At 35.9% G+C, this 16,102-nt stretch overlaps 1 pseudogene; it reads right to left on the bottom strand.

The window, feature by feature from the left end:
- Positions 1-15,178: 15,178 nt before the first annotated feature.
- Positions 15,179-15,721, bottom strand: LOC149252211 (alpha-dioxygenase PIOX pseudogene; annotated as a pseudogene).
- Between the last annotated feature and the right edge of the window lie 381 nt (positions 15,722-16,102).

The following is a 16,102-nucleotide window of genomic DNA, read 5'->3' as shown; positions in this document are numbered from 1 at the left end:
CATGGGATGCAGGACACCTCAAAGGAATCAGATGATAGTTATAAGTGTGACAAGTTAGCTTTGCCATCAAGTCCAAAGGGGGAGATTGTTCGCATTATGAGACAAGTGTTGTCCTTGATGGCAAATCACACAAATGAAAGATCATAGTGCAGCAGGTCAGCAGCAAGGATTTGATGATCAGACTACAAGAATGAAGAGAAAATATATATACGTAGGTTCACCATGACCGAGCCGCGTATACATGCGGTTTAGACGTTACAAAGGCGCGTATGCGTATACACACACTTTCATGCAAGGAAAAGCGCATATATGTTGGAGAACTTACTTTTGGTCCGTGGTAGTTAGTCCTTGGTATTTGAACCTATGGTTTTGGACCATAGTATCTCGTCAGATGTGTTGATCCAAAGTATTGGGTCCATGGTATTGGTTTGTTATGGTTTTGGACCATGGTATTGAGCAAGGCCTAAGACTATAAAAGGAGAAGAAGATCATTAGGCATGTGTATCGAAAAAGTCTTGAATATCTGATGAAGGATGAGATCCAGTATGCAGGTTATGGGTTGATGATGCATTGCTTGATCTGAGCTAAGGAGGGATCTCACCGGTTGATGGAGAACAAGATCGAAGGATAGATCAGGATCAAATGGTTTGAAATGAACTATATCTATATGATTAATTATGTTTATTCTAGACCTGTATACTGATGCATGTAATGATCTGAACTGGGTATAACTTAAGTTTGAAATCACTGCAAGTCATGATTGAATATTTATAGATCTGTACCCAGGTTGGCTTTGGTGTAAGCACATATGTAAGCGGGTTTGGTTCATTGTAGCAGCGTATACCATTTGAGCTATGATGTTTGAAGTTACAGGTGGTTCTGGTTGTTGATGAGTTCTGATGATAGTTTAATGGTGTTAGTATTCTGCATATCTTGTTTGGTAGATTGTGTTTAACTTCAGTATTGATGGATGAGAACTAATATTGGATCAGGATCATAATGACTCATATTTATGTGATCTGATGGACTAGATCTGGGTGCTAACACACATATGATCCTTGTATATTTAACAATCTGGATATTTCTGAAGTCAGGAAGTGCATCAAGTTATAAGTAAGTAATTGATGACATATACACTGGTTCACCTTGGTGAAGTTGCGTACACACACTGGTTCAACACTTCCAAGTAGAGTATGCACTCTGATGCATGATTTTGATGATACAGTTGGTTCTGAATATTGTTGCAGAGTTCAGTGTTCTGCTCTATGTTCTGGCGACTGTGTTGTTGACAGGGTTTCAATGTTTTAGTGATTTAGAAATTGATGATGCTAGTATTAATTGTTTTGTGCTTCAATGATATTTATGGGTCCAGTATGAAAATTTGATGAAACGTGGCCTTCAGATTATAGTGTTGTGCTTTAGGAGTATCCAGTCTGAAAATGTATGAAATGTGGTCCCTGGAGGATGAAAGGAGATTGTAGGCCGGCGCCTATGTACTAGTACATCAGCTAGTACAAGAGCAAAGGGGGTAGTATCTCCCTTCCAGTAGCAGCTAGAGAACAAGTGAAGATAGGAGCATTCAGTAGGTAGGCACCTACATACTAGTAAATGGATCAGCTAGTACAAGAGCTAAGGGGGTTGTAGCTCCCATCTAGGAGAGTCTGGAGAACGAGAGAAGGTTGTAGCCTTCTGCAGGTAGAAGCCTGTGTACTGGTATAAGACTGCACCAGTACAAAAATATTGTAAAATGAAGTTTCTTATTAAAAGAAGATAGAGATGACTTGCAGCAAGTGGTTTTCACCCACATTGGGTTTCCACCTTATATCATGGTGTTCATGTGTGCTTCTTGTGTGTGATGATCTATTCTGTTTTACTGCACCTACTTACTGTTCATATGGTTAATGAAGTTCTGATGCACTAACTAAAGATCAACATTTAATGGATTAACTGAATCATAAGTATCCTGGATATATGCTAGTTGCATTAGACATAGTTGTGTATACACGTGGGTTCCATTAACTGAAGTAGCGTATATGTATCTACGTATGGAAATGAAAAAGTTTTATTGACTTGATAATACTGATTCACCCCCCCCCCTCTCAATATTATTTCCAACAGAGGGAGAGTTGTCGGATGAGGGAGGGTAGATCGAACGACAGTCAGCAGTGGAAAGTGTTAGGGAGTTAATGGAGGGGGCCCGCTGTATAATTAAAATAATTAAAATGAATTAATTATATCAGGGATGATGGTATTGGCGAAGAGGTTATTAATTAGTCCAGATGACTAATTAATCCCTTTTTTAATGCGTCGGGAGGTTTGGCTCTTAATTAATCGTGATTCGATTAACTAATCCAATTTAATTAACTTTATTTATGGTTTATTTTTCAAACCATAGGGACGAGATATTTATTGATTTTGGGATTTTTATTAATAATACGAGAAAAGGTAATTTGTTTGGGGAGTTAAATAAATAATAAGAATTAAGAGTTAATATGACCATGGGAAAAGAAAATGCACTAAGTAAATGTTTCTGAAAATGCATTCATCATCCAACATTATGACTTAGGCTAAAATGTGTTTGGGGGGGTTTTAATAAAGAACCGTTATTTTTCCTAAGTAAAAGAGTGATTTTACCGTAGGAAAATGATTTGAAGGAAATGAATGAATTATGAAGGGGGTGACTTTTGATGAAGGGGTTTTAGCACTTAGGCCTTAAAAGCCATTGGTCCGAGGGTCTAGTCCCTCCAGATGTCAGAGAAATTCTCTGAGCCCCTTTAACTTTCAGGTTCTTGGTGCCTTTAGTACTTATGGGAAATTAGTAAAATTTAGGGAAAAAATGAGTGAGGAAGTTAATTAGTTTGACTTTTGTCCATGATGTAAATGTCTTCATTGCCATCCATATCTTTAAGTGCTTTTGATGATGAAAGTATATGACTTGATATCTGGATAATCATTCATCATACATAATTTTGCAACCAGTGATCTACTTACCCTACCTACTTATCCTACCATTTTTTCTTCTTTTATTAGGGTGCAGTTAAACTAGCAAACCCTTATCAAAACGTTTTCTTTTCTCTTACAATGGTATTCTAACTAAGTCTAACCTTATTACATCTAAGTGCTCAGATTAAACTGTTGAGATCCTTTTATTCACTCTACATATCTACTCATCTGCCAAGATTAGACAGTTTGGTCAGATTTTATTCTCTATCTCTAAGCATGAAATTCAAAACATGGAATAACCAAGATTAAACTATTTGGTTACCATGGATTGTGGCATAACAACACTTTGCACACAATCATTATTTGTACAAAAAGTAAAATAGCAGTGGCATTTGGACTTGCACACTTTCATGGACTTTTTATTTTTCTTGGGGTTCATTTTTTTATTTTTTCTGACCTTTTCATTCTTTTTGTCCTTTTATTATTTTTCTAGGACATACCCTCTTTACATTTTTTAATTTTTTGATTTTTTACAAATATGGAAAACATTTGCAACAAGCAAAGGTATGTACATATTTCAGAGATAAACCAAGTCAGTCATGATATATGACACCTATTGGTATAGGAACATAACAGGGCACATGATTATGCTCATCTAGTGTTGGAAGAAGGTCCTAGTTGGATGGGGTGAAGATACAGATGCCCCATAATATGGTGTCCTCAATCCTCCTACAAATATTAATATGACTTGACAGAGGCAAGTAAGTATGTTTCCTTTCAATAAGTATCGAGTAGGAATGAATTCCGGCATGTAGGAGAAGAGCCTTACCCAACCTATTCCCTAACTACTCTTCATGTCAATCATTTCTTTGCATGAGGTCATGCAAAAATATAAGCTGGGGGGAGTTTGGGTTTGTAATTGATACAATTTTCTTATCTTATTTCTTATTTTTATGTTTGTTTTCTAAGACGTTTTATGTGTAGAATGTGATAACTCATGCAATATAGATCCTAGAAAGGAGTCAATGGATTTTCATTATTTTATCTCTTTTGAATTTATTTAAATTATGAAAGGCATGATTTATTTATGATTTGAACCGTTATTTGAATAGGGATATATGATACCGGATGTTATTCCCTAGAATAGCAAAGGAAGAATGGATTATGTGGGGTTGTTCAGGTTAATTATAACCAGCTAAATGAGATTGACTTCTATACTGGATGAATAATTTGGAGAAAATATCATGACCCTTCTATTCCGAGAAACGATGGATATTTTTGTAATTTGAATAGAGTATCCTGAGAATATTCATATTATCATGATCGCTCTCTATTTGAAAATAGGCTCATTTTGTAATATAAGAATGAGGGATTGAACCTTAGTAAAAATGAATAAGGATTTCGAGATATAATCATTTTGATCTATATTGTAAATCTCTACAGACATTCCTTGTAATTCACTCATTATAATTTAATGGAGACTTTTTTGGTTCAACTTTAACTTATTGCACTGAGTTAGCTACGAGGCAGTTGAATTCCAGCAATTTTGGTCCCAGTCCTGGAACTACTATTGTACTTTCTTGTATCAATAAGTTTGGTAGTTCTTGTTATTCAATTATTTAGCTGTTCTCTAGATATACTTGTTGTTAATCAGATTCATTGTTAAAGTGTGTGTTTTCGCAACAATTATAGTTGAATATCATGGAGTTAGATTTACTACAATTGGTTCTTTGGAGTGATTATTTTTCCTTCTTGTTTCCTGTTGATTAATGTAGAATTGTTAATGCTTATGATTTGTTATCATTTCTAGTGAATTCATCACTAGCTATAGTGTTGTTCTTTTCTTGTAGATGCAGTTCCCTAGGAAACAACTTTGTATTCAATTGGATTTCTTCACTAATTTTTGTAGGATACTTAATGATTTGATTCCTTTAGCAGTCTTGATTTTTCAATATTGCAGTCTAGAAGCCAACTATGAGTTGTTTCTTTTAGTAAGTGTGTGTTGTTCCTTTCATTCATATGCATTTATTTTTCATAAGGTTCATACAAGTTAGGTGATATTAGCATTATCTATTGCACAAACTATGTGGACAACCATGAAAAAATTAGACGAAACTCCGGGTTGACAATTTTATGTATAGAGGTTAGTTGGTCCTTTAGGAACAACAAAACGCCCCAACAACATCTTGGGAGGATAAAATTGTTGACAACAAAATTACATTTTTAACTAAAAAAGGACAAAGGATGCAATAATATTATGACCAAGGCTATGATAAAAATAATGATAATGGTTATATCAAACATGTGAGGGAGACTATATCAAGCTTGTAAAACATACAAGCAGACTATGTCAAAAAGTTTTAATAGGTTTTACCAAATTGTTGCAATGATATTATAACAAAGGCTATGAAGATATCATGACAAAGGAGTGATGGAAACCATGAAAAATGTTGTATTGAAAGACTAATACAATGTTGTATAAAAGGTATATCAAAACATAGAAAATGAGGTTATATATACACACATGGAAAACTTTTATCAATGTTGAATCAAAGGCATATCAAAACACAACAAACGAGGATATATATCAACGTGCACAAAACTTGTATCAATGTTGTATCAAAGGTATACTAAAATATTGCAAATGGAGTGGCATATCAATGCATATGAACATTGTATTAACAATATGATAAAGGTTATGTATTAATTACATGTGATTAAGTTATTTAAATGATGTGATGGGGAACTACAAGGGAACAAGCAATGTGATGCACATGTTATATTGAGTATGCAAAGGGTTATGTATATCAGTGATATGAAGGTTATATAAATGATGCAATAGGAGGTGATATATCAATGCACTTAAATCTTATATCAACATTATGGTGAAAGGTGTATTAAAACAATGCGATGAGGTGATATATCAGCACACCTAAAGCTTGTATCAACATCGTGGTGAAAGGTTATATTAATAATATGTAGTGGAGACTACATTAAAGCTAGGAAATCGAAAAATACCAAACAATGTGATGGAAGTAGGTATTAAAATATATTGTGATGGATATTTCAAATAGTGCAATGAGAGGATATATCAAGGCAACGATGAGGTTTTATAAGATGTATGAGATGAGACTAGTGATAAGTTTATTAATTCCACTGATATTATATATCAATGCATGCAAGGATGTATCAATGCATGTGATGGATAACATATCAAAAAGGGGTTGTGATGATATTATGTCTAAGGAAGTGATAATTTTATGATGAATGTTGCATTGATATTTATATGTCAAATAAAATTATTGCACTTGTCAATTCATAGATGGAGAATGGCAATTCTCCATGATGGTAACTTAAAGAATTATGAAGGTGGTTAGGATAATCTCTCAGCATCTGCATAATTTTGTGCTAGATGTGATATACATGTAATCATGGTCCATCCTCATCATCATGAAATTATTAAAAGGTGGTAACTGATATGGTAGAATACCTAAATGGAAACACACCATATTTGAAATTGAATATGTTACACAAACCATAATATAGATAGACAACAAAATACCAATAGGATCAACACTAACCAGTACGCAAGCATTAGGATTTACTATCCACTATGTAGTGGGACTGTCAGCGAAGATAAATTTCCTACTATTGAGCTCCTAAATCCTCATGGTGCATTGAGGAACAATCGAGAGGAGTCACAACTGAGCTAGTTATTGAAGAATATGTGGGAAGGAACTAAAGGATTTGTTAATTCCCGCAAACTATTTGTTTAGGACACTATTGGTTGTGCTTGTATTGCATATATGCAACATTTTCCATACCAACAATTAGATTGTCTAAAAATTCAATGCATTGGTTGATAGGGTCAGTTGTTTGGCAATATATCAATAGTGGGAATGAGATGCATATACCATTATTTTAGCACCCACTAGCTTGATCATGGCAATGATGGTTCGATCTGAGATTGATTATTCCTGGATACATTCTCATCGTCCATGGGCTCTATGTGAAGGGCTTAGAATGATAGAAACTCAGGACTAGATTATGTCATATATTAATCTTTCAAGAAAGCATCATTTAGGAGGAGATGGGAAATTTGTGGTTCCTTACTACATTTACAATGATGATATATTGACAAATCTCCTAAGTTAAGTTATACCATCTGTTGGGTGATATTGATGTGTTTCTAAAGCAAAAATCCAAGTTGTGCACAGTCAGGCAAGGTCACCTTATCAGGATATTACTAACTTAACCGCTTGATGAATGTAGAAAAAATATCTCATCTTACATAGCAAGAATAGCCACCATTAGTCAATTCAAGAAAATAATGAGAGGGTCAGCTACAACTCCATGTAATATCAAGAGGAGAAATCCACTCATTCAACCAACACTAACAACCATTTTATTCATAAGAAAGGGAGGAATGATTACTGTTATAACATTTTATTTTGTTGAAACGTTTTGTCCAGTACCATAATTATTTGTTGCATGCATGCAATAATGGAGTTGCTTGAGGATTGCTACAACATATGAATTCACAATATGGCATTAATCCATTTTGTTTCAGTTGTCTCATTAGAAATATTATTGTTTTCTAACAATTGATTCGAGTCTGAAAATGTCATGAATCCTCAAGATTATGGTCATAGGAATGTATAGAGTGAAAATTTGAAATTTTTAGAAATTTGACATTCCTTTAAAAATTATTGAAGAATAGTGAGGCACTTTCTAGAGTTTTCACCTTTTCTTGTGCCAATTCTCATCTTTATGTCCTATTTTTCTTGTCCTTATTTCAATGATTATGGTTTAGTTATTTGTGCAAGAAAATTACAGGGAATTTAAATGTAAACTCATACATTATTAAAATGAAGCTTGGTTTTAAATGAGGAAACTAACAAACTTTTTTAATTACAAGAATATTGCAAAGACATTGTATGTATGGTTTGGGTTCACATGATGTAGCTATCTCTCATATGATCATTGATGTCATGAATCCTCAATAAGGTGGAGAAGGTACCATTCAAAGGTCAGAACTATTGGAGCAGTTACTAAGCAAATAAAGCCTCATGTTATGGCATCAAAGGTTATTAATGATTTTTTGCATATTACAAATATGAAAATATTGTTAGGATATTCTGACACATAGGAAATAGTTAAGTATAACTTGGTCTAGTGTAGAGTTAGGTAAAGTGTGTTTCTTTACTATGTAATTTTGTAACTTACAATCTGACGGTCACGATATGTAGTGATCTGATGGTTCATTCTCTCCTCGGTATTACCGACACTTGATCCGTGGCTTAACACCCGATTGGTCCATGATCTCTATTTAAAGAGCATGGAGGGTAATTTGTAGGGTAACTGTTCATGAGAGAAGCTTATGTAAATTTTCATTCTTTTATTAATAAATTGCCTGAAGTGGTCGTGTTGGCTCAGGCCGTGGACTGTTTCCCTCTTTGAGGGTTTTAACCACATCAACAATACTAGTGTATTGATTTGTGATTTGTTTGTGAGCAGTGTCCTTTGGTGTTCTGTTTGAGGAACTTACCCTGTAAATTCCTACATGGTATCAGAGCTATTTGAGGGCCGCATCCATTGGTGATCCAAATCTGAAGCTAGTAGAAATGCATCTAACTGTCGTTTCCTAGATCTATTGTTTCTGACTGCTTTCGGGCTGAGAGGACTGCTCTATTGTGTTAGGAGCATCTGTTCTAGTGAGGAACCCCTTTCGTTTCATGCGAAAAGGTTTCTGGTAGCCCTAGCTATGTCATTTTTAAGATCTGGAGGTATACAGTGTTTATTTGCAGTTTCTAGTTATTTTCTCTCTATTTATTTCGGTTTATTTAGCTCTTTGATTTTTTTATTACTGGATCTATACCTTTCATTTCTACGTATGCTCTTTGCCTTGTGACTCTGTGCGATATAGAAAAATTAGAAACAGAGAGGAATGATTTTTCTCATGCGTATGCTCATTTCCACCGTGCCTTAGTGTGATCTCGGAAAATCAGAAACATTGAGGAAAATATATAGTTTCCGGCTAAAACTAACTTCAAGCCGTAAGGTTTGTTTTTTTTGTATGTCCATGTTGGGTTTTGTGTTTTTTGTTTTGTAGGGAAAAAAAGAGTTTTCTCAAGTAAGCACATAGCCCAAAGCTTTAGTGACTAAAAAAAAAAGCCTCCCTTCCTCTTTTCCAAAAGTTACTAACCTTTTAATCTAGCTCACTTGGTCCAAAGCTACTTTATGAGAGTAGAGGTCTTGAGTTCAAGTATTTCTTGGTCCAAAGTTACTTTATTATATTACTTTTGGAAAGGGGGCGATTTTTTTTAATATAACATTATCATTCATTTCTGCACATTCCCGCATTTTGTCGACATCTTCAACAACTTTTCTTCAAAAAGCCATAACTTCTTCATCCGGAAGCCGTTTTCAAAGCCGTTTTTTTTAATAAGCCTATTTTTTTGAGATCTTTCCATTGGAACACTTATTTTCAGCATATACAGCTTCAATTTCTATTAAAAATGGAAATTCCATGCCAAGTTATTCTTGATAGCACCAACTACTTCCAATGGTGGTCTTACATTGTGGATTTACTAAGAAGTAAAAGTCTTTACTGAATAGTCTCAGGCCAAGAAACCAAATTGAAAGATGAAGATAAGGCAACCATATGGGAAAATAGGCAAGATCAAGCACATGGGTTGATAGGGATGTCTATTTCTCCAGACCTTAGATTCCATATCGCAGAACTTGATACTCCTGATGAAGCAATAAAACAGATCACTAAAGTTTTTGGAATTAAAAATGAACTTAGAGCCCATTAACTCAAAAATGAGTTGCTTACATTGGACCCCAATAATTTTTCTTCCATTGAAGATTTTCTATCCAAGTTCAAGACCATTAGACTTCTCTTGGAAGGTGTTAAGGTTAAGAAAGAAGATGGTAACCTTATCTATTCCATTCTTACTAAGTTGGGACCAACCTACTCTGTGTTTGTTTCCACCTTCCATTCTACAACAGAAGCCTTCATTTCTCAAGGACAAGCCTACAAGTACCCTTCCTTTGATTCCTTTTGTGATTCTTTAATAAGAGAACAAGAAAAACTCTTACACCTTGGTCTTCTTAATCTTGGAAACTCTTCTAAGAAAGCCTTAGCTTCCTAACAACAACCAAATTCAAAGAATCCTAAGAAGTTGTATCCTAAAAAGAATGGTCCTAAACCAAACAAGGGTCCTAAGCAATTTCAGCCTCAAAATTAAAAATCATTTCAACAAAATGATAAGGCAAATAAAAAAAAGGGAATAGGACTGATAGACATTGCCACTTTTGTAATCGAGATGGCCACTTAGAATCCAAATGCTTTAAGAAGATGGAAGCCTTGGAAGCAGCAATGAAGAAGTATAACATCCATTTGAAGCACTCTTCAACTTCAACTTCATCTTCAGGAATAACACTTTCTGCATGTGGTTGTTAAACATATCTGTCTGGATATGCACTAAATGTATCTTCTTCTTCTAATTCTCATGAGTGGCTCATTGATTTTGGAGCTTCTCATCACATGGCCAAAAAAAAAGCCATGTTTTCTTCTTTAAATGATTGTAACACCAAAAATATATATGTTGGTGATGATAGATCTCTTAGTGTTGTAGGGACTGGAACTGTTCATCTAGACAATGGTCAGTTTAATGATGTATTATGTGTTCCAACCTTATCCTGCAACCTTCTATCTGTATATCAGATAACTCATTCAGGTGAAGGTAAAATCGTTGAATTTTTGCCTCACGATGTTGTAATTAAGGACCTAAAATATCCTAGACAGATTTTAGCTATTGGCATTGCTGATGATTCTACAAGGTTGTATAAGTTTAACAACTTTGGGTCATCAAAACTTCCCTTGGTATTTGTTGCTCATAATGATGAAGTGAGAAAACTTTGGCATGAGCAATTTGGTCACTTAAACTATCTCTCCCTTTAGAATCTATGTAAAGAAAATATGGTGACGGGTCTTCCAATGGTATCTTGCAGAGATGGTATTTGTTCCGGATGTATACTCGGAAAACTTCATCGAGATAGTTTTGAAAAATGTGCCTCTTGGTATGCCTCGACCCCTTTACAGCTTGTGCATAGTGATTTATGTCGTCCACTTCCAGTTGTTTCATTCTCTGGCTACAATTATTTCTTAACTTTCATTGATGATTTCTCTAGATGCACTTGGGTATACTTCTTAAAACTCAAGAGTGAAGTATTTAACATGTTTTTGGCCTTTAAGGCCTTTGTTGAAAAACAATCTGGACATCAAATTTTTAAGCTAAGATCTGATAATGGCGGAGAATATGTTAACAAAAAATTCATCAACTTTTTCACAGAGAATGGAATTCAGTGCAACATACTGTTCCATATACTCCACAACAAAATGGTGTAGCTAAAAGGAAGAATCGCACCTTAAAGGCAATGGCTAATTGTATGCTTCAATCTAAAGGACTTAGTCTTACCTTTTGGGTAGAAGCAATTAACTGTGCAAATTACATAATAAATCGCACTCCTACTAAGGTTTTAAAGAAAATCACTCCAGAAGAAGCATGGAGCTCAATTAAACCAGATGTAAGTTACTTTCACGTTTTTGGAAGTGAAGCATGGGCCCATATTCCAGTTGAGAAACATAAATCTTTAGAACCTGTTGTTAGCGCTCGAATCTGCTCAGGCTGAAGGAAGGCAGGTTCAAGGCAACATCAAACCAAGCTCAGCCTCATAGCTAGCCCTACGAGGACAGGAGAGGGCTCTCTCGAGTCAATCTCGAAAAAATGAGCAATCGGGTGCGAGGTGACTAAAAATGGGAACTGATTTTAGGTTAGTAAATAGATAAGAAAGGGTATTTTAATAAATGACTAAGTTTTCTGGGCAGTGTGGGATCAAGAATAGCATGAGCAGGGGAATTAAATCTGAGACACAGATTATCTCAGGAGGCAAGATAGGCAATAAACTTAGCATTCAATTTTGACATTATATGGAATGAAAAGAACGTTGAGAGGTTGACAAGGGCAATAGATGAATCCTTATCAAACAGAAGAAAACACAGAACATGAATACCTTCCCAAGGCAGAGCAACAAACAGGATTCTGCCTTTCTCACTTAAAAGTATTCATTTAGAAATGATTATGAAATGAAATGGAAACATAACAAGCTACATATGAAACAAAGGAAAAAAAAATGCTGAATTCACACCACAAGAATCTCAGGAGTCAGACCTGTATCTTTTCATTAAATCCCTGTCAAAAAACTGTACAGTGAAGTTTTCCTTCACAGCTCTCCCATTATTTGCCAGAACTCAGAACCCTTACAAATGATTTTTTTATGCAATAAATAAGCTCCGTTATGAGAAAACAAATCGATCCAAATGGGGAGTTGTTACAACTAAAATCCTGGGGATATGAAACGAACCGTCCATCTGTTCTATAGACTGAACAACGTTTCATTATTTCACTTGAAACTTTTTTGATGGCCAATAAAAAGACGACAATTATAGCTGCATATCATTACTGAAATGAAAAATAGGAAATCGAATCTTGTTTCTCTGCCTTGGTGGATGCCTCTGATTTAGATTTTGGCTTTTTGGTTTCTGACTTTTTGCCTTCCCTGTGCCTTTTTCACCGCTTGGTTTTCAACTTTTTCACCTTTTGATTCTATTCCAGGGAGACCTTTTCCGATTGTTAAAGTATGTCATCTTCTTTGCATGGGAAGAAGATGCAACCTTTATAAGTGAGTGGTGCCTTGCAGCAGGCAGGAAAATCCAAGGCAGAGTCTCATATACACGGTCTGAATATGCCTTTTTAAAAACATCCGAACAAATTAGGCTGGCATCCTTGTGATTTATGCATTCTCCTCCTTTGACCAGCTATTAGAATGAACATTGTACTTACAATTAGTCGGACATACTATAGAAATATCTTTAAAAAAACCACAGTAATTCCTCTTTTCTCAGATATATGTCAAATTTGTGGGAAAATTCAACAAACCAAATACAAGAAAACTACTCTGCCAGATGTTCTTTTCACTCAGTAATTATTAGTATTTGAGTAAATATATGAAGCACCGAGATGAAATTACTCATTATTGAATTTCCTGTGAAAACTTACAGAACTGCCAGAAATCAGTCTTTTGGTAATCACGTGTACAGCTGTTCCTCTTGTTACCGAGGTTGAAGCTATATATTAAAATGCCAAATGCCATGTGACCAAGCCAATTTCACAAGAACAACAAATATACTTGCAACACTCTTTGCATCGCGGAGTAGGCACCAAAGCCAATGTCAATCTTCCATCAAGATCAAAGTCTTCATGAAAGGATGATGTGTGAATATAAATCTGTAGGCATCTGTAAGGTCTGAATCCTATAGTCTGGAAAGCTGCACCAAATGCTTCTGACGAGTTGGGTTCAAACTCAAACCACCAGATTTATCCCTGCCAGATTTTAATTGCACATCTATACCTTTGATGGTAGTTGACCTTTCTTTAGTTTCTTTACTCTTACTAGTACCTGAATTGAGCTAAGAACATATTAGTGATAAAGATTGCAACCATGGAACCAAAATGGGATTCCTTACAGCATCATCCGAACCTGTATATCGAACCAAAAAATAAGATGCAGAAGAAGCCCTTGCAAATTTTTGGCAGGCTCTGTTTCTCCCTCAACTTCAGCATCATGGCCAATATTAGATGTGGAATTGGCATTATATAGATCGTGACTCTTTTGCACTAAGCTACTTATGCAAAAAACTATAGCTGGACTTCCTGCAGGAAGGTATCGTAGCAAGGCCTGCACTTGATTCATAGTGAACATAGTGTTCACCTTCACCTTCGCTACAATCAGAGTATGCATACATTCTGGAACAAAGGCCCCCACATTCAGCAACAGAAGGTGACGACAAATATTTTTCCATGTTCACAGACCCTTTGCATGCTTGATCCATTGTCTCACAATCAGCCATGTTGTTTTTGAAGCTTGGAGAAATAGAGACCGGGTCAAAATCCAGATCTTTTGGAACTCTACACCTGCTATTGCCAACATTTGATACTGATTTGCATGTTTCCATATCCTTAGCCTGATGTCCAATGGAGACCTTCTCATGTATTTGGATGCCATATTCACACATAATGGAACCACCGATAGCTCCATTAGGTAACACTGCTTCCGCTACTTTCTTCAGTTGGCATGTCAAACCGATACTCTGTGCATTTTTCATGTTTGAGACTGCAAATGCTAATCTGACTATTTTTAAGTTCAACTTCTGTGGTGATAGCATGTTCCAGCCTCTGTGAGAAAATTTTCTTTGTGAGTTGTTATAGATTGCAGACATTTTCCCAATGCAAATACATTTTTCTCAGTCTTCACAACTTCCACTAGCTTCTCTTCTAATTCATCCTTCTCTAAAGAACTATCGTCATTACAAATGTTGCTATTAGCAAGGCTTGTAACATCAGAAGAACTCAGTTATTCATCCGCACACAATTTTTGCAAGTTGTCTGGTTTTACACATTCTTGTAGACATGTTTTGCTAGAAAATTTACATGGAACAAACTCAAGTCTAGCTGTTTGGTCAAGATCATATTCCAATGGCTTTTGGTATTTAGCAGGTTGATGAACTTTTCCATTTTCAAGAACTCGTTTGTTTGGTTTGAGAACCATGGTTGGACCTACAAAGTAAACCCAAACTACAAGGTACTTAAGAATTTGTTGCAACTGAATTATGCTTGTAGCAACACATTCTTTCCACTGAGGTACACATCGGAAGTTATTCGACTTGTCTCTTTAAAATCAAACTGCTGTAGAAAAGTGTCTTTAAATAGCGCGAGGAGTCTTGGATTTTGTGTTTGGTTTGATAATTTGGAAGTGAACCATGTCGTTGGTAGTCACATTCCAAAAGATTACCGCGAGAAAAAATGCCTTTGTTTGTGGTATACCATTATGGAATCGATTTTTGAATAACACATTGTCACCTGTATAGTGAGCTAGCTGTAGTTACCCCATCACCGCCTCTAGCATTTGATAACTGCCCATTAAATTACTCATCGATAGGTCTATATATATGAGATTATTACCTTTCCAGATGATTGCCAAATAAGAAACAATAAAACGCCTGAAACTTCAAGAAGCGACACCTGTAGCGTAGATCCCATAACTGAAGATAAACATAAGCAATCGAATCATATTTTTTTTCTGCCACGGTAGTTATCAACGTGTACATTCAGGCATTTGGTGCTTTGACCGTTTCACTTTCCTTTAGCCGCTTGACCTGTTCTGTTTCCTTGTTAAAATCACTGGTGAAAAATCGATCTGCTTCCAATCGACGTGATGCCATGAGCACGAAGATAAAGAAAGTTGTTTCGCTGATTGCATAACCTTTAATCTTCTTTTCTGCCATCAGGCCCACCAACAGATCCAAGGCTTCAACGTTACTACCATAAACCTCTTGCAGGGTTTGGATAGCTTCCTTATCATCTGTAAGGTCCTCCCATTTAGCAATGGGAATCATAAGCATATTGTGACGGAATTGATTGTACCTTGATACACTCCTCTCCCTGTCACAATAAATCTCAAGTGCAGGCATGTCTACACGATCAGGTCTGTCCTGGCCACTGGGGTCCTGAGGAATGAGGTTTCTCATCCACACAGGGTAGTTCCACAGATCGAGGGCACCACAGGCTTGATGGCCCATTGATACAATTTGAGCTTCATTACCAATCTCTGATAACGTTTTTTCTCCAGAAATTCTGAGGAGCTTCCTCATGTCTATCTGTTTAAAAGGCAATTCTCAGCCTTACAAATCTATTTGGAGCAAGAAATTCGGGTTTTAGAGAGCAGAGGTGAAATTCATTGTTCCAGTTCTGTGCGTCGCGCACTCTGCCCAGTGCGCAGCGCCTGGTGAGTGCGTCGCGCTAGTGTTAAAAATGCATTGTGTAAAATCACCCAGTGCGCCGCACCACCTGTTATATGCGCCGCGCTGCCTCCAAGTCACTCAGAGAACTATTCACTTCACTTAAATTGGTTTCTAATTTCCTCAATTCATCCTCACACTTTTTAACTTTGGTCCCAGGTTGCTTCAAATCATTCTCCCATTTCGTCATCTCACTCATAAAAGTCTCAATAATCTAACTTCATTCACCATAGT

This window comes from Pinus tabuliformis, chromosome 7 (assembly GCF_031772625.1).
Source record: "Pinus tabuliformis cultivar Carrire ecotype Pingquan chromosome 7, CPIR1, whole genome shotgun sequence".
In the NCBI taxonomy this organism is placed as follows: Eukaryota; Viridiplantae; Streptophyta; class Pinopsida; order Pinales; family Pinaceae; genus Pinus; species Pinus tabuliformis.
This window is presented reverse-complemented; position numbering and strand designations above follow the sequence as displayed.